The sequence below is a fragment of the Camelus ferus genome, chromosome 1, assembly GCF_009834535.1.
Source record: "Camelus ferus isolate YT-003-E chromosome 1, BCGSAC_Cfer_1.0, whole genome shotgun sequence".
NCBI classification, from domain to species: domain Eukaryota; kingdom Metazoa; phylum Chordata; class Mammalia; order Artiodactyla; family Camelidae; genus Camelus; species Camelus ferus.
The window spans coordinates 51,640,916-51,665,596 of NC_045696.1; the positions used below are offsets into that span (position 1 = coordinate 51,640,916).

Genomic DNA, 24,681 nt, shown 5'->3' on the forward strand with positions numbered 1-24,681 from the left:
ACATTATATCAATGCAAGTTTCATACGTTGTTATTCTTTTCCATTACAGAGAACACTACATATTGGGCTTATGGTCTGGTGTACAGACGTGGATGTTTCTCCCAATATTTCTCAGGCCACTGCATCCTCGCAGCCAAGAGGGCCCAGAGCTTGCTGAGCTAGCCTTACACGGACAAAGGAGCCACACAGAAAACCCAGTACCTGGAGCTTATATCACATCCTGACTGGGCACTCTGGTTACCCATGACTCGCTCTTTTCCACCTCTATTCTGTTCCTTTGCTGGTTTAATTCTCTTCACCTAGAATGCCCTCTGTCTGCCTCCTTTAACTCAGTTTCACTCAGAATCCCCCCTACCTTTCAAGACCCACCTAGCTCAAGGCCCATTTCCAAGAAGCAGCTTAGGTTGACGCAACTTGGGACCCTGTGATAATTTTCATGGCTAACTATTGATAATCAGCCCTTGTAACAACGGGAGTCACTGAGAACATACATCTAAGAAGTTCTCAGAGAATACTGGAGAAAAAGATTGTAAAGAGTTGCAGGGTCTTCATAAAAGGAAAAAAAAAATGCTAGCTTTAAGAACAGACCCAATATAGAAGCTGTGGTATGTAAAACAAAAGCTGTAGTTTTATAAAGAAAAGTTGTAGCCTTGTACAGAAGGGACTTTTTAAGAATGGTCTGACCTTTTTTTTTTTTTTTTTTTTAAATAAAGGAAAAGAGATGGTCTTTCTTACAAGAAAGAGTTAAGGCACTGGATATAGCAATGTACAGTATCATAAAGTTTGATTGCATGAATTATGAAGCTAAAATGTCAAGATTTTAATAGAAAGAAAATGGGGCACATATGAAAAAAGGCACAGACAGAGGTGTGTGTATAAAATCTGAATTTCATCTACCCCCCAGTCCCCGTGAGTCTGATGGCTACACTGTGCATTACGGCAAACTCTGCCAGTGCCTAGCTGGGCTTAAGTGATGGGCCATGATATATTCTGATAGTAAAAGATAGAATGAAGCTAAGAAATGCTGGATGCTGTTATACATGTATATGATTTTATTTATGTGTATATTTTTATATCTATATATACAAATATATATATTTGTATGATGTTTGGCAACCTCACCCATGGTATTCCTGTGAAGTAGGCATGTGGTAAACATAATTAGCCCATTAAACAGATGGTAGGGCTCTGGCATATCTCACCATATTCTAAAATGGTGGAGCTGTGAGCAGGGACTGGAGAGAGAGTGCAGTTTGATATACGGGTAACTGCAAAGCTCTGTGAATTGCTACTTTCCTGAAGACAATCTGGGGAGGTTGCATTTGGCTGAGAGCTGGGGATGGTTTGGGAAGCTTTAAAAATATACAAGGGGACAACTTTTCACATTCATTCAGATATAGTAGCTTCATTTTTACTTACTAGAGGCATTTTTTTGAAAAGCAGTTTTTTTATCTTAACTCGTCTGTGTTCCAAGCAAACTCCCAAATTGCTGAGCAGATTAAAAAAAAAAAAAAAACCTACACGCCAAGTAAAAACACTGGGTAGATTTTTTTTTAATTGTCTTTACAAAGTGCACTATTGGAAAGGATAAAGTTGAAAAGAGGTTTGGTACCATAAACATAAACACATAGCGATCATTGTAGCTCAGTGACCGGATATGTGCAAAAGCACATGCGATGAACTTTTACCCCCCTGAATGATGTGGCCATGGCATTGCCACCCCATGCTACAGCAGGCTTCAGAGAGCCTGTATTCAAATAGTCTAGCCCAACATTTGGTCAGCCAAAGTAGGGGCTAGCAGAAGTGAAAGGGTTACTAAAAGTTAAGACTTGAATTCACAAATGTATTTGAGCTGGCTTCAAGAAGACATGAAACATCAATACATCTGGAGGATAGAACTTGCAATTGACTGTTCTTTACCATCTGGTCTCAAGAACATTTTCTGCTTGGAAGTTGCATAAGCACTGAAGAAACACACAAACAACTTCCTGTACCATGCTTTTGGTCACTTATAATGAAGCATTACAAAGTAAACCAGCTAAATGTGAGCAACTCCGCCTTACTCCAGATGACAACATACATCATATAACTAAGATCAATGACAGAGAATATCTTTATTTTAAGCAATCTAGACTAGAAAAAACATTCAAGAATAAATATCCTTCCTTCTAAGGTGTTTGTCTTGAGTAGTTTGGCTAAATTGGTTTTCAATGTCACTATAAAACCATGTCTAACTTTTTCTAAATTGAAAAAAAGAACAACAATAAAAGCCATACTGGGGAATGAAATGTTCCATATATTTTTTTTAATGACATAAAATTGCCTCTTTAAGCAATAAAATATATTTTACACTTTTCTTTTTAAATAGGAAACTTCTACATATCCATGTTTCCTTAGACAGAGCAGACTGCTATCATTTACATTTTTTCTTATGCTACAGGGTCATCCTTGCAAATACCCATTGATCCTGTTTTTCAAAAATACATTTCTACTTCTTTTGAGAATTGGCATCATCTCTCACCGCTCAGTCTAATGGCCACCAGAGCTGCAGCCCATGATTCACGGCCACAGCTCATCGATGTCACTGTTCCCAGTTTTTAACAGCCAGCTCCTTCCAATCCTCTATACCAGGGGTATTTTCTAGCCTGTTTGGGATTGGAAAATCGGATGCATGGGTGCCATAGAGACAATGTTGCCTGAAAGGGTTTGGTCGGAAACTTTGGGACACTCATTTGGCTGTTTGAAGGTCTTCATTTACTTCTTTGTTCAGGGCTGTAATTCAGAAGTCTGAACTGCAAGAAATCAGACCTCAAGGTATTACTGTATAACACAGAGCATGACATTTATGCTCTTTTACTGCAAAGGTTCTTATTTTCAAAGAGGTTGCCCAGAAATCCATTCTTGATTATGTTATTTGTAGGTTTCTGATCCATTCCATTTCACTCACTTGATTTCTGCAGGCAACGTAAAACTAACATGATAATGTTGAGAAGTAAAGAAATAGCACATTTTTAAGGATAAGGTAGGAGAGTCTTGGTAATTGACTTCATGACAGGGATGGAAGCAAAAGTATATAGTCAGGTTAGAAAATCTCTCTGGACTTCCAATTTTTCCTAGATTTTAAACAGGGCTCTGGCTGTACTGGACATTAGGAAAACATTAAAAAAAAATGTGTCAAGCCATTTATGTTAACTTACACATTCAGAAAAGTAATGTCTGATTTTTTTCCCCCTCCCCTGAAGGAGAAATCAGTGTAAACCGCAATCTGTGACAGTTGGGATTGGGATTTTGTTGAAATTTACCTTTTCTCTCTCTTAAAATAGGATTTCTAAGTAAACTAACAGTGTTAAGATTGCTGGGGTTGGGACTGGGAGGAGGGAGAGAAAGGAAGACCATGTTTAACTTATAGGAGGGGGAAACGAAAACTTTTAAAATATTTTAAAATATACATCTGCTATGCTACCAACAATTCTTATTTATTGAAGTTACAGCTACTTGTTAACACTTTGAAATCTGAGTTCAAACCACATTAAAATTTCCATGATTCAAACTTTTAGCCAATTCAGATTGATGTCTCTTTCCCAGTTTATCTGAACTGGTGAAGTTTTACAAAATAAATATCTTTAGCTTCCTAGAGTTACATTTTCACTTGTTTGACTTGCTTGTTGATTTTTATAATGTGCTTGCATGATACAAATACTCTGGAAGTGCTAGGGCTACTTGTTATATTTTTGGATCAAGAGAGTTTACAAGAAACTGTCAATCTGACAGCAGCAAAGCTTACGCAGACCACAGCAAAAGTTCAGGCATAAACTGGTCTTCCACCAGTTTTCCACGACAGCATCTGAGGACATGGTTAACAAGTTCTGAAATTCATTCACAACGTTGCTAATCTTTTAGGAATCTTATAACCTTGCCTGACCCTTCCATAGTCACGAGAGAAAAGCTTGGCCAGAATTAGAACGGGTTGTCCTCCCTTCCTTTCTTCTAGTTATCCACTTTTTTTTTTTTTTTTTTGGTATTAGAACAATCAAAAGACCCCATGTTTTTAAATTCCATAGAAGACTAACGATTGAATAATTTTCTCACATCTCTGTTTGCACTTTCACAGTCTGGTTGCATTGATTTGTGTCTCATAAGTAGGCATTTCCTTTGGTGGTTACAAATCAATGCTATAGAACAAAGCTGCCAGCACATTCCTACCTCCCTATCCCCTCCTTGCAGTTTGAAAAACAAAGCACAGTGTTCTTTTAAAAAATTAATTTCACTGGTTGGTAAAGTATTAAAAAAAAAAAAAAAAAAAAGAAAGCCCTCGAATTGAAAAAAAAAAAAAATCCGTGGGAAAAAGAGCTCCTCCCAAGTGGGTGTCTGCGTCTTCCCTAAAGCAGGGACTGTCTAGTGGCAGGGCAGCACCCCATCCTCCTGGTGCGCTCCGTTAACCCACCGACAGTCCTCACGTTTATACATCACAAGGCTGCCCAAAGCAGCCCACTGTGATGTCACAGTCAGATATGATTTCATGGCAGGGAAAAAAAAATAACGAAAAGGAAGGCAAGGTTGAGTGCATTCTGCTTTTGATTCAAGACAATAAATAAAATAAAATAAAAAATAAATAAAATAAGATTTGAATAAATCTTCTAAGAGGAAGCAAAAGGGAAGATTTTTTTTCCCCCTAGGAGTAAAAGAACACAAGCTTTCTCACGTGAATGTGAAAACTCAGTTCTGAAGGTATCCTGGCGCTGTTACCCCAAGTGGATAAGCATGAATAAAGAAGCGCAGAGAAGTGCTATCATCAATTGGAATGCTCCTGCCTACACTCAGCTACAGGTGGAAAGCAAGCAGGCACGATTTGATTTACCTAGATTAAAACAGCAATTTTCTGCCCTCTTTTTTTCCTTTTAAAAATAGCCAATCGATTTTGGCCTAGCTATCGCTGACTGTACCAGGTCCATTTTCATACACGGCTGATTAAACGGGAAGTTCATGGCTGAAGGCACTACAGCAGGAACCAGAAGCTGCCGAAGGAACAGGGATGGAGACCAAAAACTGCAGCTCAGAAAGCCCACAGGTCACGCTGGTTTTGTGGCCCGGGAAGGCCACCACTACCAGGACTGGACTGTTGATAGTACATTTTTAGACTTGGACTAGCTGGCAGTTTGAAGCCTGGAATTCATTTAGCTGTTTAAATTCTACCTTAACTATCAAAGGGAAAAAAACTCGAAGTCCTTTGTTTTTTAAAAAAAATATGGATGGGGAAAATATTGTGTCCTAAATTACAGTGACATCTGAAACGAAGATGGGAATTTGCCTCTCAGGAACCAGCTGCTTTAACTGTTTAATAAAAAAGTTAAATTTTCATCTGTGATGGCATTAGAGGCAGCTACCAAAAGGGGATCTAGTTGTTTTGAGACCTTCGATGGGTGAAATTGCATGAAAAAGAAACACAGAATATAGGATTTTAAAATAGAAACAGACTCACAGACATAGAAAACAAACTTATGGATAATAGTGGGGGAAGGGGGTGGGAAGGGATAAATTAGGAGTTTCGAAATTTGCAGGTAACAACTACTATATATAAAATAGATAAACAAGTTTCTACCGTATAGCACAGGGAACTATATTCAATATCTTGTAATAACCTATAATGAAAAAGAATTTGAAAACAAATATATGTATGCATATGTATGACTGAAACATTAGGCTGAAACATTAGTACACCAGAAATTAACACATTGTCAGCTGACTATACTTCAATTAAAAAAAAAAAAACACCTCAAAGGGTTGTACAGATTCAAGGTAATCTACGTGTATACTCGCTTAGTATAGTTCCAGTACTCAAGAGAGAGAACAACAACAACAACAACAACAACAAAGAATACAGGACTTTTATGTAGGGTGACTATATGTTGGGATTCATGAAACAGCCCTCTGGAAAATGAGATCTCTACTAGTTCTGGGAAATAACCATCTTGGTTATAATGAAAAAGTAGAACCTTTACCAAAATCTGTGTGGCTGCAAAAATAAAACTCCGGAGGGACTCTCTCGGACTACTCTTAGAGAGACCCAACATCCACAGATGTGTCTTCAGAAAAAGGCAGGTCCACCTGACAGATGAGGCTGTAGCTCAACCACGAATCTGAGGACGTGGGAGCTGGGTCTGGGAATGAGTAAAATCCACTTCTAAAAAGTGAACCTACTTTTTTTTCCCTTTCGCCTACTGCTTCCTCTGTCCCTTCTCTCTCTCTTTTTCTCTCCCATTGTTGTTTATTTAATTTGAATCCTGGCCTTAATGGAGATGGAACTCTATCCAGAGGTACTATTAAGATAAGAAATTTCAGGAAGAAAGATTTAATGAGGGGATTAGGAGTTTTTGGAGGAGGAATAGAAAATTATTTAGAGACAAACGAGGGAAAAACTAAGAAGTTAAATGTCAGAATCAGCACGATGGCTGTGGACTAGCTTCGGAGAGACACAGATGGTCTGCATTCTCCAGAACAAAAACAAACAGGAAGTAACAGGGCCAGAGCCCCCTCTCCCCTCCACCCCTCCCTCCCATGTAAATTGGGGGAAAAAAACAGAAATGTGTTCAGATCAAAAAGTTTTCCTTCAAACGCTGGAAAGTGACCAAAGTAAAAGAAAGAAGAGAGCTGGTTCTAGCAGGTAAAATGCCGAAGGGACATCACATTTCAGGGGTGGGAAAAAAGTCAGGGATCAAACACAGTTTGGAGGAAAGTCAGGGTCTATAGCAACGAAGGGTGAATGTAGCAGACAGGTGGCAAATTAGAAGTCTGGAGGAGAGGGAGGACTTCATTTCGGGCAGTCCATTTTCTGGAGGAGGGGTGTGGGGTGCTGGGGAACATGACTCCTTTCGGGGTACAGGGGAGACAAGTGGCTTAGAGGAGGGCCAGAGAAGGAAATAAACTGCAGAGTCATCTGGGGGTACACTGAGTCAGGTAGGGGTTGTTTGGATAATAACAAGCTCTCAGAACATGACTTTGAGTCTTAGAAAAAAATGCTGCTGGATGGAACGGATGGCTACTTACAGGGTTAACAACACACTAAGCGCTTCCATTTCCAAATCTACATGCTAAGGTACAGCCTAGGGCAGCAAGCATGTACCGGCAAAACATCAAAAATCCACGCAATGGGGACTTGGGGCCAGAGAGGAGGTGTGTGAAGCACGCCATCTCCTCATGCACACCCCTGGACGGCACAGAGCTTGGGCAGGGTAATCTCAGTGAAACCGGAGACTTCCAAGCCATCCTCCCACAGAGATAAACCACCCCTGGTCCCCAGTGACTCCAGGCAGCAATGAGGACAGTTTTCATGTTCCAAAACTAATTGGACAGTAAGGAGTGTCTGTAAGAATAAAAGGGGGCAGGAGTGGAGGATGGAAATAAAAGAGGAAAAAAGTGTCCTTGTTGAAAGTTTTAAATTACAGGCTCAGTAAAAAACTGGCATTCCACCACATCCGGTCTAGTTACCAAATGGAAAAACAGGGTCATTAACATGTTTATTTGAATTACATTAGTCCTTCTCTTTCATATTTAATTTATTCTGTTAGAAAAAAAAAAAAAAGCACAAGGCTCTGCACGCTGGGGAAAGGCAGGACTGTAATGGATCAGGGAGCTGAAATGCAATGATCTTTACCCCTTATCTACCCTGCTAAGGCTTTCCAGAACTTACTAAGATCATTCAGGGATTCTGCCCCTCAGGAGGAAGGGAAGGGTACCAAAAGATGTAAGGATACTGAGTTACTAAAATATTGAAGTACATTTGAATTAAGGGGTGGGAGAGGGGTTTTAATGGAGAGGAAGTTCAGAAAAAGGAGAAAAGCTTGGGATAAATGAATGACCTCTTTTCTGGATTGAATGTCCAGACACAAGGTTGATGCTAGGCTTACTGAACATTCTTCACATGATGTGGACAGTGTAGAACATGGAGAAATCTCTATGTTATTGGTATTTTGGGTATTAAAGGCCAAGTCTTTATGATGATCTCATGAGCCTTGCTGCTGTCCAAAACAGTTCTGATCAACATAAGCAGAAGCAAGTCTAACACAATACATTCAGGGGAAAAGAAAGAAAGTACATTTTTAGAGTGGACCTGGTTATCACTGTGGTAGTGACACAGGAAGGACACAACTCTTTGTATCATAAAGTTGCTCTGCAACTTACTTGCTACACTTGCACACAAACTTACTTTAATCAGTTTTCCTCATCTGTAAAATGGGAACAAGAACAGTTACCATAGAGTTGAGAGGCACAAGTGGACAATCTATGTTAAAGTGTTCTCCAAAGCACTGTGCAAACGTAAGACATTCTTAATTCCTGGAGACTGTGGTGCCAAGTACAGGCCAAACAATGTGCCAAATATCCTTAGAAACAGGATTAGAAACAAAGCAGGAAATGCTCTGACTAAGCTGAGGGGGACCGGGAGCTTCCATCTCAGTGCTGACTGGTTGTATTGCTTGCTACCTGCAGGGATTTCTCACCAGGGCGTCAACCTTCGGTTCAGCGACTGCCTCCACAGTAGGTTGCCACCCACTCACAGTGAGTCACAGAAAGTTCACGTCTTACTTCGTGCTGGTGATGCTAATGTACAGGTAAGCAGGTTTAGGCTTAGTTGCAGATTTCTGCTGGAATTGTCAAAATGGAAGGCCCAGCCTCTCACTGCAACACAGGCCAGCCGGCCCAACTTAGACTTGGTTCTGGACCCACTAGTGCTCCAAGTTCAAGGTCCAGTTCCAATGGAACAAACGATAGGGAACAATTGCCTTGGACCTCTTCCTGAGGGTCTCCAAAATGAGTAAAAATTTCTGTCTCTACCTTTCCCTTAAGGCAAGTTTCTCACTTTGTCACAGACAGAATCACATTTTCTGTTATGATTCTTCCTTTTGGTCCTGTTCGTTGAACATTTTGCCAGCTGCCTCTAAGCTGAACCTTGGCTCAAATACAATTGCACTCACATTAAGATCATTCTGGTTTGAGCCCAGAGCGTACTTCGGATTTAATTTTGACAGAGGGAGGGGACAGTGAAGTGATACCAACTCTAGTAGAGGGTAACAGAAGCCCATTTGTGGGACCCTGTTTCTGGATGAAGCACTTCAGTAAACAAACAAATAAACACATAAATAAATAAGAACAGGACAAACTCAGATTCAATGAAAATGATTGTGATATAAGATGAAGATTTCCATTTATAGTGATCAAATCTAGGAAGGGATATGATACTTGTCTATAAAAAATGAAGGGCCTGGGTAAGGTGAATACTACGGATTTGTTTATCAAAGTCTAGTATATGTGAATTCAAAATCATCTCATTACTCTTTAAAAGAAACGATTTAAGACAAAGTTAAAAAACACGCTTTATACAGTAGGCAGTAAACTTATAAAATTCATTAAAGGTTGATAACAGAAATAGTATCACAAAGGCTTAGCTAAATTCATAGATAATAAAGTCTATGGTGGTTTACTTAGGGAAACTCGGATGTCTGGAGGAAAGCAACTCCAATTCTTGAAGTTAGGAAAGAACTGTTGTGTTTTATGTAGCAATTTCCTGGCCCTGTGATCAGAAGGTGAATGCTGGGTGGAGAGGCCCATGGGCTTACCCAGTGGGGTTTTTCTTATAACCATATGCTCATAAGAAACTACTGGCCAAGCTGGAGTGCTGAGAGTAGGCACGCTGGGGCCAGAGGCACCAGAAATTCTCCCACCGTTACATGTGTGGACTGCCTATGTCATGTCTCTCTCTGCAGCAATTGTTATCATCTCCATGTTACAGAGGCAAGAACTAAGGATCAGAGAAGTTCAGAGAGGAAAATTAATTTAACAAAGGTCACACAGAGGGGAATTGGAAGACCTGGGATTTGAACTCAGGATTATCTGCTTCCAAAGCTACGCTACCACACGGTTGCTGTTTTCTTCCCAGTAGCCTGATATATTTCTTCATTTCCCTCTGTATCTAAATTGTGTGTGTAGTAGCTTCTTTGCTGAGAAACCATGTGACCATCCACAGCTTTACATGAAAATGACTCCCCATCTCATTAAGAGAGAACAAAAGAAGCGAGCAGATTATGAGCAGGTAAAGGCATATGGCTTGCAACACCCACAGCTGTGAATTCCTACTGAGTGCCACTGATGACAACGTGTATTAACAGGTCTCTTCTCTATCAGTCCATCTAAGGATATACTCTCAGCTTTCCTGATCTAAACTCAAATATTTCAATAAAAATAACATCTAAGAAGTGAAGGGGTATCATGGATGCCAACAACCGTCTCGCTTTATGAAATCTAACAATGAATGGGTAATCAAAATGGGTTACCAAAACGGAAGCTGGAAACGCAAGAAAGATCTGGATGGTGGGGAGAAGCACGGTGAAGAGGAGAAGAGGAATTAGAGGAAAATCCAGGGTTCACTTTCCCAGAGTCTGGGTGATTTAGTCCTTATGAGCTTGGTTTCCTCCATATTTTGAAGAGTTTCAATTCAGTTGCAGGAGATTTTGTGATGCAAGAGTGTTGCTTGCAGGGCTAAAGGCTCTGACAACGTATTTTAGCTTACTGTCCCTCATAACAAAAATAAGAAGCTTTTAAAATGATTTATGCCTTTGAATATGTTGGTAAATACCTGTATCTTAATTTCTGTAAAGTGGGGCCATTTTTTAAAAAATATATATTCAGGATTATTATATATAAGTGAATAGGAGCAATTTATGTGTATTATTAAAAATTCAGTTAAAACTAAAGTCATCTATAATTCCTTTTCCAGGGTTCTCTTCTATTTTCTTTTTTACATTTCTGTTCCCTTTCTTTTTTCTTTTTCTCTTTCTCCAGGATTTTAGCCATAGATGTAATAGGTTTCTATAACACCAACTGGGAACCCATCGCTTTCACAAATGTTCCCTTAGAGACGGACTACTCAGATAGTGACTATCACTTGCCAAGGAAAAATCAGTGTGGCTTGATGTTATTTAGAAGAGCTGAAATCATTCTCTGAGCAGAAATTCTTTAATTATTTAAGAATACTTCCTACCTAAAGACTTACTTTCCCTCAACCCCAATTTGACAATCTCACCCTAAAGAAGGCCTTGGGATGTGACATTACTGAACCTGGCAAAGCTTTATGTCATGATGTCACTGTTTAACTGAACTAAAGAAACTGGTAGGTGCCCAAGAAGAAAGAGGATATGAGAAAAATGCCAGGGGTTATTGTCTAGACTCAGAGAAAAACTTCTCATTGTGTTAAAAGACTCACAACGTCACGTACTGACCGGACTCTACCTTCCATGCAGCAATATTGACTACGATACTTAATTTTCATAGCATCTTCCTACTGATCAAACACACTAAAGCCTGGGTAGCTCAGCCCCTTGAATTTAATCCTGACAATGCTGAGATGTGAGGCTGACATCTGCTTGGCTCATGCCCTTTGACCCAGGAGAGGAGGGACACACGGGGACAGAACATCAGAGTGATGATGAGCAGCACCTTGGAGCTCTGGTTCTGGCTCTCAATACTAATTTGATGTGTTGAGTTGAGCAAAATGACTGAACCGTCTAGGCCTGAATGCCTTAATCTATACAGTGAAGGACTCTTTTCAAATTGAAAGCTCCGATTTTGTCTGGTTGGTCTTCTTGGTTATAACAGGGGTTCAAAGAGGTTAATGGCACAAATTCAGTTCTCATACAAGTAAGGTGGCTCAGCATAGTGAGTCACACCTAGCACTTGCTCAATAAACATGTGTTCAATGACTGAATTTCTTGGTATAGAGAAAAACTCTACTTCTGAGTCAAAGATTCTAATTTAGGTTAAAATGGAGAGCTGTCAAGAGAGATCATAGGGGTTAGGACCAATGCATCTGAGCCCCTGGGCAAAATAATTAGAGCACAGGCCTCACTAATGTCATGTCAGGCGTGTTGCCACAGCCACTGTGGTGCAGGGACAAGGGCAGTGTTCGCTACTCCTCAGATCAGCCACGAGTGCTCTTCCCAGTACTGTCTTCCAAACAGATGCTAATTCTAAAAGCATTCTCTGAATGTAAGACTGCAGAATAGCTCACCAACTCCTTGTGACACTCATTCGAGGTATGAAAATCACAGATTATGTTCTCTTCATGTTTCATGTGGGAGAAGAGAAGCCTGCTTCCACTGCGGGTCACCCCAGTTGCCATGGGGATGGGAAACAAGTTAACCTGTAACTCTTTAAAGCTTGAGCCACCACCCCTTTGTAAAACACTTGAGTCTAGACTTTGCCCATATGTAGGATAGCCAGTGATTTAGGAGGTGATCACATGCCTAAATTTTGCCTCAGGTAGTGAGTGAGAATCATGTCATAAAAGAATATATAAAAATACCAATTCAGTGAGACAATAATATCAAGCACCTGATCAGGGTGATCAGCAACACCATAATTTGAATTCTTTGGCAATACTTTACAAACTAACTGCAAAGAGGGACTAGAACCTGGAAGATGAAGGATGAAACAGTAGAGCAGGTAATCTCATCGTAAATATTCTCTGACATTTTTAATTCGCTCCCAACATCTTGGGTTTGGTTTGGTTTTCTTTTATTTTTGGTTCCATGGGTGTACCGGGTTCCCCTTCTCTCCTTCTAGAACCTGGCCGCGTAGAGAGGCGGAGGGTGCCACCCAGTCGCAGAGGGCTGACAGCTCCTCCTCTGCCCTACAGTATGGAGCCAGTCTCCGGAGCCTCCGGCCTCCTGGGCTGGCTGGCAGTGAGCAGGACATACTGGTTTGACTTCAGTAGCTGTGTTGCCGTCCCACAGGCAGCTACCGTCACTGCACACCGGCGGTCCCTCTTCTCAGCAGGTTATAACTCAACCACCAAAACACCAAAATAGGCTCTGGTTTGAAACTCAGTGCCCAGAGTCCCAAGCTCCAGAATGACTGTGGTTAACTTCCAAATTTAAGAACAGATTGAGTTTAGTAGGTTATTTGTTTTCTGTTTTCAAATATGTGTGAAGTGTCCTTTAAACTTTCCATAGGAAAATGTACAAAGAAAGACATGCCATTTTAGTACCATTGGTAATTCATTCTGAATTTCAGCACGCCACTGAAAGGACCAAATGGTGGGGGAAAAAGAGTTTGTTTTATTTTCTTACCAAATACAGATGTTTTGACCACTTGAATCCTCATCAGTGCTCAAAATATTGGTGTGTTGTAACACAATAAAATAAAGGCGTTAACTTCTTTGTTTCCTTCCTTTCAGTGATGTGCAGAAAGGATTAATGAGTTCTTGCTTTGGCCCTTGTATAACTCAAAAACTCGTTTCAACTTAAATAAATTAAGTAAGTAATTAGTTCATAATATGGCCTAATCACCTCTGGTATTTTGAAACAAACAAAAACACAAAAATGGCTGTTGAACATTTGCACTTAATTACTTCTATATAAAATACCATGTAGATTTTATTATAGGTGCCATAAGTTTCAAATCTAAGCTTTGTCTGCTACAGAAAACCTGGGCTAAGGTATTGTTTAGATTCTGTACCCTTTCCTACTATTTTCCTAAAGAAAGACAGTCTATGAACCCACATTCTCCCTCTCTTAATTGGCAAAGGGAAGCACTTTATTTCAAAAACTCTGGAGAATAGGTTACTTTCTACAGAGGCGCAAAGGATGTTAATAAAAAAACCAGTCAGTATCATTTCTAGAATTTATACAACATTCAGTTTTTGCTCCTGGAGTCTGAGCAGTTCTTGTTTGCATACATGTCTATTTGGGGATTGCTCTTGGTGATCAGGACAGCCTTATGGGAATCCTTCCAGATGAATATACCCAATAGAGCAAGAAATCTTGCTACGTCTCTAATGTAAAGGAAAAAAGGACTTTTTAACAACTGTGTAATTGTGAGTTTTAGCCTTAAAGGAACTTTCTTGGCTTGGGTTTCTTCCACCCTCCCCCTCAGATACTTAATAATCAAAGTATATGCCAAGAAACTAATGATGCAAACCAGAGTATTGCACATGAACCTGGACCTCTTTCCCATTGTGTAACGAGACCAAGATTGGACCCAGAAAGCCAATGATAGAAAACAGACAATCCAACATGATCTATAGGAAGGTGCTGCTACCTTGGGGGGACTCACAGACACATTTCCTAGCCTCCTATAAAGAGCCCCTGTACAGGTTCTGAAGCTTCTAGGCTAATCTAACAACCAGCAGCAAAAAGGAAGAAGGAGCAAACCTTCACTAGTAAATGTCCAGGTCACTTCCTTGCTCGAACCCACTGCCATGTCAGCTGCACACCTCACTGCACACCTACCATGCATTTGTAATCCCTTTTGAGTTCTGATACAGAAACCTAAGCACAAATAAAAATTTCCCCAAGCTGTGACAGCTTTATGTATTCCACTCACTTTAGGACTTAGACCCACTTTTCTTTGGATGTTTAACCTGGGAGAGCTTCTCCTTTAGCTTCCTGACTCACACAAATCCATCTAATGCAACCCTTGTGAGCTGGGGCCATGTGTTCACTTAGTGATGCCTGACACGTAGTAGGAGCTCCGTAAACATTTGCTTTCCAGAGTTGAACTAGCTGTACTGTAAGGCAAAAGGGAGTACATGATAGAGTTCTCAATGAACTTGAGGGAGGACTGATAGATCCTGAGCACACTGAAAAAAATTCAAGCAGTGAAAACAGTTGGGGTTTGATACAGCTTCCCAAGGGAAGTAGTGGAAGTTTTATTACTCAGGGCATTTTAAACTAGAGTAGACAAAACACTAGTGGGGTATGTTGAAATAAAATATGCGTAGTCCGTCTGTGAATTAGTGTTTACTTTCAATATAATTATAAGTGAAGCAACACTGTAATGGGAATTTTTCATACACAGGAAAGCTATGGCTACTATGTTTCCACATTGACCATATGTTGCACATATGTGTATCCCTACTGCCCTCTAGTGGATAAAATGTAAGACCTACCTGATCAGACCAATCTAACAAGCTACCATGGCTTGGGGGGATATATCAATCCTTAATCATTTAGGGTAGAAAGAAAATAGCTGTGTTGATGCATTTTCCATCAAATTATAAAATTGAAGGGCATTAAAAACAACAGAGTCAAACTCTGTAATTAAGACTGCCATTTAATGTTTGTTCGCACACGGTATTCATTTCTGTGTATCCCTGCCAAAGATCCATTGTGTAATGTTGTCCTCACATGACATTAAAAACACCAGTTCCCTGGAAAATGTAAAAAAGAAATCATGCTGCCTTGAAATACACGGAGTTTACTTTTGGAAACAGAAAATTAATACAGACCCAGTAAGATAATTTGGAACACAAGTAACGGCTAGAACAAACTGGAAAATCAGGACTTCTCCTTAAATCCGAGCAAGCATGTTAGCAGTCTCTGGGTGTGCTGGCTGATTCTCAGAAGAGGGCAGGCAAAACGGCTGCAGAACAGGGAAGCTGATTTAAAAAGGACTGATGTAACACACTCTTACCCAGAGTTATGGGGCAGGAAAATAAGTCAGAACACACACTTGGTACTGTGGGTATATATTTAATGTGATCAGATTTCAGCTGCTTTTCAGGTGTAGAATCTAGATGATCTCTTTCATTAAAAAAATGAGGTGGATCTGGGTAGTCCTCTAGCATTTTGTCATTAAGACAAGGGATACGTCTAAAGGCAGTTCTCTTTGTAAAATATTGTTTTGAAGAATTTAGACTTTAATCACTAAATTTTAGTTTCAAACATAGTATGTAAAATAATTCTCCTAAAATACTGAGAGGGAACAACTGTAAAATCTGAGTTGCCTAAACAACTGTTATACCAAATAGAGTAAATGAAATTTGAGTGAAGAAAAAGATACCCCATGCATGTGGAGAGTAGCAGGCCAGTGGTCATTACTACGAATGGGGGGAAGGAAATGGACTAATGCTTTAAATATCAATAGTTATTAGAGGCTAGTGATGTGAGGCTGTGTGTACATTTGAAGGGAGGGGAATGTGGATGGGCATGAAGCCAGATTCTACCCTTTGAATGAGTGACAGTTTTCACAGCACCTGATTTGGTAAAGGAGTGATGGTTTAGCAATCAAAGGTAGATTCCAGAGGACTTCTCATCAACTTAAAAAAACGCAACAGACCTACCTAGATCAAGGTGAGAAACAACATGAAATCTCTCATTACCTGAGTGACCTAGAAGAAAATCTGATCCAATAAATATCCTGGAAACTTGGGTCTTCCTCTCAACCAGATTTATGGTATAGCAACTAGCGTCTCTATAGACAGATAACTGGAAGCCCCCAGGAGAGTTGGGGGTACGCAGTATGGACCACAGGGAAGACATACAGTTTCCTACTTAGCACCACGGACAGAGCTGTCAGCAGAAAGGAACATCCTTGGAGTTATATTGGAGTTAAAGAAACACAAAGAAATCAGTGCTGCATTTTAAAGATGCTTCTTACTTATCCCTAGTATGACTGGCCTGTGGGATTGTGTTGGAATTGGGTTCCACTGTTTCCCCACTGGGCAGCCATTGGAGCTGAAAAGGACTAACTCTGAATAAAAAGGTGTCTGGTCCACCTGTGCACACGGAGGAAGGAAAGGTTGATAAGGGAGAATGATGTCTCCTTGACCTTTCTGTCACTTCTGGTTTTTGAGAAACTATAGCACCCTGAGGAATGATACCAGGCTTTCCTGTGACAAGAGGAGCCCACATGTATTTCAGCCTTAGGACCTCTAGGAAACAGAAATTGCTGTGGGGCAGAACTAAGAGAAGAGACCAAGTAAAAACAACCTTAAAAGAAAGTCAAGCGTCTCTATTCCATCTCCTATCAGAGCAGATTGCAAACCAGACCCCTCTTTTTTTCTTAGTGCTGGTCTTTACAGGGTGAAAGGCACTGCTGGGTTCCATAATTGAGTAACAGAATCTGCGAAATGAATATTGTCCCTCTCAGGCTTGAGCAGTGAATGGGTCGCCTTTTCTGCCCTGCTGAAACTTGATGGAGAGACCTAGTTTAATGAAAGAAAGCATCCTGACCCAAGTTATCTGACATTACATCTTACTGTCATTAGCTGAAAATCTGGACTTCAAGCGTTTCCGATTTGATTAACAGGAAACTTAGCATTTCTAAAAGAACCTGATTGCAGGGAACTTCTGGGTTGCACTTTCAATCTTTTTTTTTTTTTTTTTTTTTTTTTTTTAGGGTTTTCTTTTATATCTTTTGTTTCTTAGGCCTTTATGTCCACAAGGGAGTGTAGGGAGGCTATACAGGGAATTGGAACCTGGAATTTCTGTCGGCTCACTACATGTGTTCACCAAATGGGAAAGTCCTCACTTAAAATCCCAGCAAGACAAGATAAGCTCTGTCTGCCCAGCAGCCTTTCAGAGGCATTAAGGGTAAGAGAGAAGGTAAGTAATTCACGATGCGTCCCCATTTCTATAATGGGGAAGGACGTCTTGATACATTTACAATCCTCCTCTGGGGATATTTCATCAGTTATACCTAAACTCTAATGGACAATAATTGATTTGAACTTTCCACTTAGCACAGAGCTGTAAACAGCTTCACTGCAGACAGCAGCAATGCACCGACGTTTTGTAAAGTGGAGAGAGATTCAGAAAACTTTTGTACTGGGTCAGGCCGTAGCCTAACAGCTTTTGTTTCCAGGGAAGAAACAGTTTGTCCTCCTGGTTTTAATAGCTGGGCTAATCGAGTCTCAAGCCTGCGCTAGGTATAGGTTATCTTTTGAAGGCATTCCATTTTAACCCCTCGCTATTATGACGGGTTTATAATCCAGCCATAAAAATGCATTCCTGATTTAGACATACATCAGGACACACTCAAAAACATAATTTGCAGAGTGCTAATTTCCTGATGAAGGGAAAAATAAGACATTAAGATCATTTTAAGACTACTGTTGTTGTTGTTTTTTTTTAAACTCTCAGTGGTCGGTGAGCCTCTCAGGGAAAGTACTCCCTTTCTCTACATGCCCCTCACCTAGCTGAGGTCGCTCTGTCTCCTCCCCTCTCTCCCTAGACACCTCACTTTGCTTCTGGCCACATCCTAGCAAGGTCTCTCCCAGGAGGAGGCGGAAGCCTCCTCTGCGGCAAGGGGTGGGCAGGGCAGGGGCGCACCTCTGTGCAGGGGCGCTTCTGCAGCCCCCTTCCAGCCTTGATGAACACAGAAGGAAACAAAGTTTAAGGAATTCTTATTCTGTTTAATTCCTTTTTTTTCTCTCCCGCAGGCATGACAACAGGATAAATAATGAAGAGAAACGAAAGACGAACTACATTTTGCTTAGACCACTGCATCTGCTGCTTCAACTGTGGCTTTCCTACCTTGGGATTTTTCAAAATGGGACTCAAAGCGCATGTGGCAGCCTCTCTAAGACCACAGAGGGCAGAGACCCCTCTGGGTTGTTGCTGCCGCTTCCCTGGTGTCAGGGATTTACAAACCTCCTGGCAGGACCTTATATAATCACCAGTTACAGCTTTGTAAAAGCGACTTTTGTCTGATGTGTGAGGAATACACAGCAAGAAAGTACATTTTGTGAATCTAATGCTGCCTTGTCATTACTCACCTTATGTGAGTTTGACACAGAAGATGAATTTTCTGGTAATTCAGCTGATAAGATTATAAGAGCAAAAACATTTCATTGTCAGAAAATAGATTTACCCTCCACCCCCCCCCCCATTGTAGCTCCCTTTCTAGAAATCTACAAGAAAAACAGGATACAATCAGACATTTTGTAAGAGGTCCAGATTCTGAAATGGATTAAAATCAAACTAAACATAACTTGCTCCACTTGGCCCTGAAAACAACAGTGTGTGGATTCCAGACATCAAGCCTAGTTCTGGTTTTGATTCTACACTGATTGTATAGGTAACACTAGGCCTCGGCTCTCCTGTTTCCCGTTTGGAGAAAATGATACCTGTACAATTATAGTCACTCATATTCATATTCATTTGTGTTCATGTACATTCATTCACTGATGAGATGAATGAAATTATATGATAAGCTATGGGACAAAAAGATGTTATATACATTTAAGGTCAGTCACGTTTAGAGTGGCATGACAGTGACTGGCAGTAGTCGAAGTTTACGGTATTTTATCCTCTTCTTGGGTAGAATGCAGCATGAAGTGGCATTTCCTACTCCTTGGCCGCAAGAGCCTCGCGTATCTACCCAAGTTCTTCTCCAGGCAAGCCCCTTTCTTGTCTATCATCAAAGGGCAACATTTTAATATTCGGCCTTTGAATCGAATTTGACATCCTCAAATTTGGTTTTTACCAATGTCTAAAATTCGCCCAGCTTTCAGCTGAATCACCAAGACCCTATTTTGGCATTAAAGTTCCATGGAATGCTCTTTAACCATAGAATTCCATACAGTGGTACCTGATGATTTCAAATTATTTTCTCGATGATCAATAATTTAACAATAATTAGTCTGTGGGTACTTATATTATAGACCATCACTGCATCAGGTTCTTCTCTCATAAATTTTGCTAAGCATAAAATGTGCTTTAAAAATAAAATGGTGATAGATGCTAACAAAGAACTGGATAGCTTAAATTCACTCCATCTTTTACATCAACTTTGGGATTTAAAGTTCCATAGTTAATGGAGATGGGAAAAGCTTAGAGAGGGTTCAGGGCAAAGGTCAAAGAACTCTTCCTCCTTGCCTGCCCAAAATATTTTAAGAGGTTTGATAATGGTTATCAGTGAGATGATGTGTTAATAGATGTTCTTCGTCTATAATTCAGATTAAACATTTAAAACGGGGCCTTAAGAAACATCAAGGATTTAGTTTAGCTATAAAGTTCTGTCATATTTCAGGAGATATTAAATCCTCAAATGAAATACTGAGATGTCCTATAAGTTTATGAAACACATTCGGGCTCCTTTTTTCTATGACGATTTAGGTAAAGTGTTGCTAGAAGGCAGGACAGGTAAACCAAATGAGCCCTAGACTTTGGCTTTTTATAAAAGTTAAAAATGAGTTGTAGAGCTTATCTGGAAATACTCTTTCACAAAAAGTGAAACAGTGTGATCCAAGGACTGAAACACCTCACATGCTAAGCTGGCGGCTGTCATAGGGAGCCAATCTCATGTGAAATGTTTGGTCCCATTATTGATCAGTCTTTATAAATGCTTGGCAGAGGTCAAGGAAGCAGCACTAATGCTTTATAAAACAAATAAGATACTTATTTCTTTGTTTGCTTTTAAAAATGACATTTACGGATTTTTTCTTTCTAGCATTCAGCTATATACAGCATATTATAATTGTCATATAATAACCTGAATTCAGGGACACATCTTTTAAAACAATGTATTATGCAGCGACCTTAGGTAAACATGCAATTTAGGAGCAGGAAAGATGCGCACAGAGACAAGTAATCATAGATACAAAGCTCGGTGAATTTCTGTGCCATGCACTTCACACCCCAACTCATCTCGCAGGGAAACTAGAGAAGGGGCAGAACCATTTCTATTATGATAATTCACAAAGGGAGGCCATATAGATATGCATGCAAAGTCTCTCTCCACCTCTCCATTTACATGCCAGGATTTCAACTCTGTGACACTGAGTCCCTTCATTTAGCCAATTAGTCTTTCCAGCTTCATGTAATGCACGCCAAGAAGAAGGAGAAATAGAAGTGCTGACGTTCACTGCTTTGAAAGTTGCTATTCTAATGCCAAAGCTGCCTCTTGAGCAATTTCCAGAATGTATTAACATGGGAGCAAAGCACTATTCCTAAAGACATGGATCACATTATGCAGGGGAGCCCCCTTCACCATGTCACAACTGCATAGAATCTCCTCCATCTCACAAGACCTTAACAGTTGTAGTTAACATGGACTCAAGTTTATGGTCCTCACTCAGGCAAAACCCAGGAGGTCCTCCTGAAGAAAAAGGGCCAATTTAAAAATATTTAGCAAGCAAAGCACGACCTGTTTTCTGGACTATAGCACTGGCCAAATCTTTGCATGGCTGTACTGAAGAAAGCCAGTCAAAGTCCAAAGCAAACCAATCTCTCAGTTTAGGTTAGAGTGAAGGATTCTTCAGTTTCAGTCTTTTTTTTTTTTTTTTCCAAACCAAGTCTTGGTTCAATTTTAATTATTTTAATTCAACATGCAACCCCTAGAATTTTCTCTCATTATTAAAGATCAAGTTGAAAAGAGCTGATATTTAAATAAAATCTAAATATGCTTCTACACTTGCAAAATGGTGTAGCCCACTTATCCATGTGATTCTGATACTTAGCAGGTAATAAGAAGTTGCTCTGAAATACTCAAAACTATTCATTCTCCTTCTCTGTTGTCCATCCTGGCCCGAGTGAAAACAGGGATGGAGGTTTCAACATCACCCTCTCCTTTCTCTTATCAACAGATTTACACAAGTCAGTTTATGTCAGTCTGGCCCTACATACTCAGCCTTTCCTTGTTTAACTCCTGACATTTGCAAGAGGGGATTGGACAGGTCCTTCGTGGAGGTGGTACAGCACAGTGGAAGGAGCACATGACCGTGATCAAGGACCTGTGTGCCCCAGTTCTGGCTCTTCTACAAGTTAGCTGTGTGTACACGACCATGCCCTCTCTTCTGGGCTTCCTTTTCCCCACACACAGAACCTGGCATTGGCTGAGATGATCCTGCAAATTTCCTTCAAGTTTCTTGTTGTTTCCCTAAAAAGCTTCTGGAAACGGCTTCTTCCTTTGCCTTTGCTTTCTGTAGTTTAAGATCTTGGCTCAAGCTATCCCTTCCATTATTCTCTCAGTATTCCTCTACTATCTCCTAACCTTGCTGTCTCTCAAAAGGCATCATCTTTAGGCTCAGTTTTTTCTTCTTATAATCACACATTTGAAGGGTTGATGCACTCATCCATCTTTTCCTAAAATCCGCCTCTCTTAGTTATGGTTAATTAAGTTAATTCAGTTAACACTTCCTCTTCAGAATACCTCTGATTAGACGTTCTACCTGCGCCTCAAATTCCCTATAGAGCATTCTTTCTTTTTAAATCATCCCTGCTATCCAATTCTATACAACCACATTCCATGACACCATTCTATGCCCCAAACTTCTGCTACACTTTCACATTTTAAAATATGGAACATTTCTTAAAATGAACTAATTTTTTTTTTTTTTTTTTTTTTTACTATTTTTCTTGTCTAGCTCTTGATCACAGCATACCTAGGAGATAAACATTGCCCCCTCCCTCTAAAACATCTTCTCAATGGTTTGATTGTCATAGTTACCTCTTCAGTACTCCAATGGATTTCTATGCTACTTCAGATCAATTAGGAATTGCAAACTCCCAGCACTGAAAGCCCTTTGTAGGTACACTCATCTAATCTGTCAGAAAATGGTGCCATCCAGGCCCCCCATATCCATCCACTAAGGAGATCTCTGCCTTCTTGCTTCTTGCCATTGAAGATCTTCTCTTTATGTGGAAAAGCCCATCTCTGAACCTGTCTCACATAAGCCTGAATCTGGGGAATAATTCCTCAGCACTGAAGAGCATCTTTCCTTCCTTCGAACTATGACTTAAACGCTGCTTCCTCTAGAGAGATTTCCAAGATTACTGTCAGCCGATCGCCATCCCTCTAAAACAAGGTAAAAACCACTCCATCTGCTTTACCACATTTAAAAAAATCGATTGCATTTTAAATGTATATTGTAGTTGCTTATAAATTCCATTGATAGCAGGAAAAACATAGTGGGTATTCAACCAATACAGCTTGATGAATTTATTGCCTTGCAACTTTAGGTCTTGATTTCAAATAGTTATATGTACAAAAAGCCCCCACTGTCCTGTTTTGTTACTTTAAGACATATAAAACTACTTAAGTCACCCGATTTTTGAGAACTGTCAACCACTATGCATGTGGTAGGTATCAGCAAACACCTGTTGAATTGGATTGAAGAAGAATCATCTTAAACAGTTTACTCTTGGAGGAGAGAGTAATCAGAAGAAGACTGTAAATATTAATATTCTATAACAGCATCTAAGTGTAATAAAAAATAATACTCAAATGAGAGTTTCTCAAATTTCTCTCATCCTCTTGATTATTTAATGTTACATTGATAAGAATATACTTTTAAAGATAGCTTTGATTTTAAAACACTAAATTTACACACCAAGAATTAGACACTAGCAAAATCTCATAGTCTGATAATTTATTTCTCTTTAATATATCTGTCTTGAGAACATCAGCAGGAATACACCAAAGAAATATGCCCCTCACGGGACCAACTATATAAAAAGACAGAACACATCATCAGCACAAAAATCATTATCCATCTAATTTCTCCCATTCTAGATGGCTCCGGTGAGCCCCTCCATCATTACTGACTAGGGTTAAGATAGACCTTAATGGATTAATTAAACCAAAGCAGGACTGCATTGCAGACCAAAGAGGAGTAGATCCTAACACAGACGAAGCAACAACCCCGTTCTTTCGTTCAAATGTATAAGGCTTGGCTACCCTCAAGTGCTGTACATTTATACTGTAAAGCAGTCGTCCAAAAATAAGATTTGATGTCTGTTGTCTGGGTCTTCCCCTTTGCACTCATAAAAATCTAATACTTGGGTGCTTATCAAAATTTATCATGTAATAAATGTTAGGACTTTTCTTTTGCTTCAGGAACGTGGGAGCATCTGGAAGAGAGGTAAAGTAATAGAGGCAGCATGGTCATTCTGGTCATCACGAAGCACCACCTAGGGGAGAGGTTATTGTCTGAGTGCTAGTAAGACTGAGAGAGGGCCCAGGGCACAGGATATTCACGAAGGGCTGAAAGGGAGAAATGCCCACGTAAAGTCACTGGGACGCCCCAAGCAGCTGTCAGTAATGGAAACCTTGAGAGCTGCCCATTTAAAGAGGATTTTGAAATTCAAATGTAAAAGGAGAAGATGTTAATCCAAAAGGCACAATTTAGGGTCTTTTTCTTCTTGTAAAAGGAAGAGGAAGAAGGAGAGAAAAAAACAAAACAAAACAAAACCAAAAAAAAACAACAACCCGAAAGGACCCAGAGGCACTGTACCATATTGGCAGTTTACTCTCTCTCTCTCTCTCTCTCTCTCTCACCAAATCAGCATATAATGACTGCAACATCTACTTTCCCAATAGGGACAATCAGGCTTTATCACACACAACGTTAAACACACAGGTATTAAAAGAAAATAAAAAAAACACCCAGAAACACCTCATTCTGGAAATGGTGAGACTGACTAGGGCAGACTGTCATTAATATCAAGCGTATCCTGTCAGTTTAGAAAAGCATCCCCGAAGCCAGACTGGAGCTAGCAGCCTTATTCACACCGAAGAGGAAGTGTCCTGAAGGATGCCGGAAGGGGGCATCTGGGCAGCTTTCAGTTTCTTTTTTGAAATGACAGAAGCAAGGCAGGCTCCTCTCAGGGTCAGCTTGGCCCTACCACGTTGAATCCCAGTGTCTAACTGATAAGTAATTGAAATAAAAAGACACGGAGTTCAATGGCTGCTCTGAGTTTTAAAAGCAAGTACAAATTCCCAGCCCCTCAGTAGATTTCATCTGTGATTCTTGCATTAGGGGAAAAACTTGCATGAAGTTCAAACAATAGCACGGCTCTCAAAAACACATGTCATTTCTCACTGGAGAGAAAGAATAGAATTAGAGTTGGAAGGGTTTCCTACCTTAGTGATTATTTAATCCAGGCATTTTGTAAATGAGGAAACTGA

General features: G+C 40.1%; 1 protein-coding gene across 32 annotated transcripts in view; it reads right to left on the reverse strand.

Annotated features, from left to right (window-relative positions):
- The window catches only part of ZBTB20 (zinc finger and BTB domain containing 20), a 758,837-nt gene that overhangs the window by 84,208 nt on the left and 649,948 nt on the right, over nucleotides 1–24,681 (reverse strand). The gene's annotated exons all lie outside the window — the stretch shown is intronic.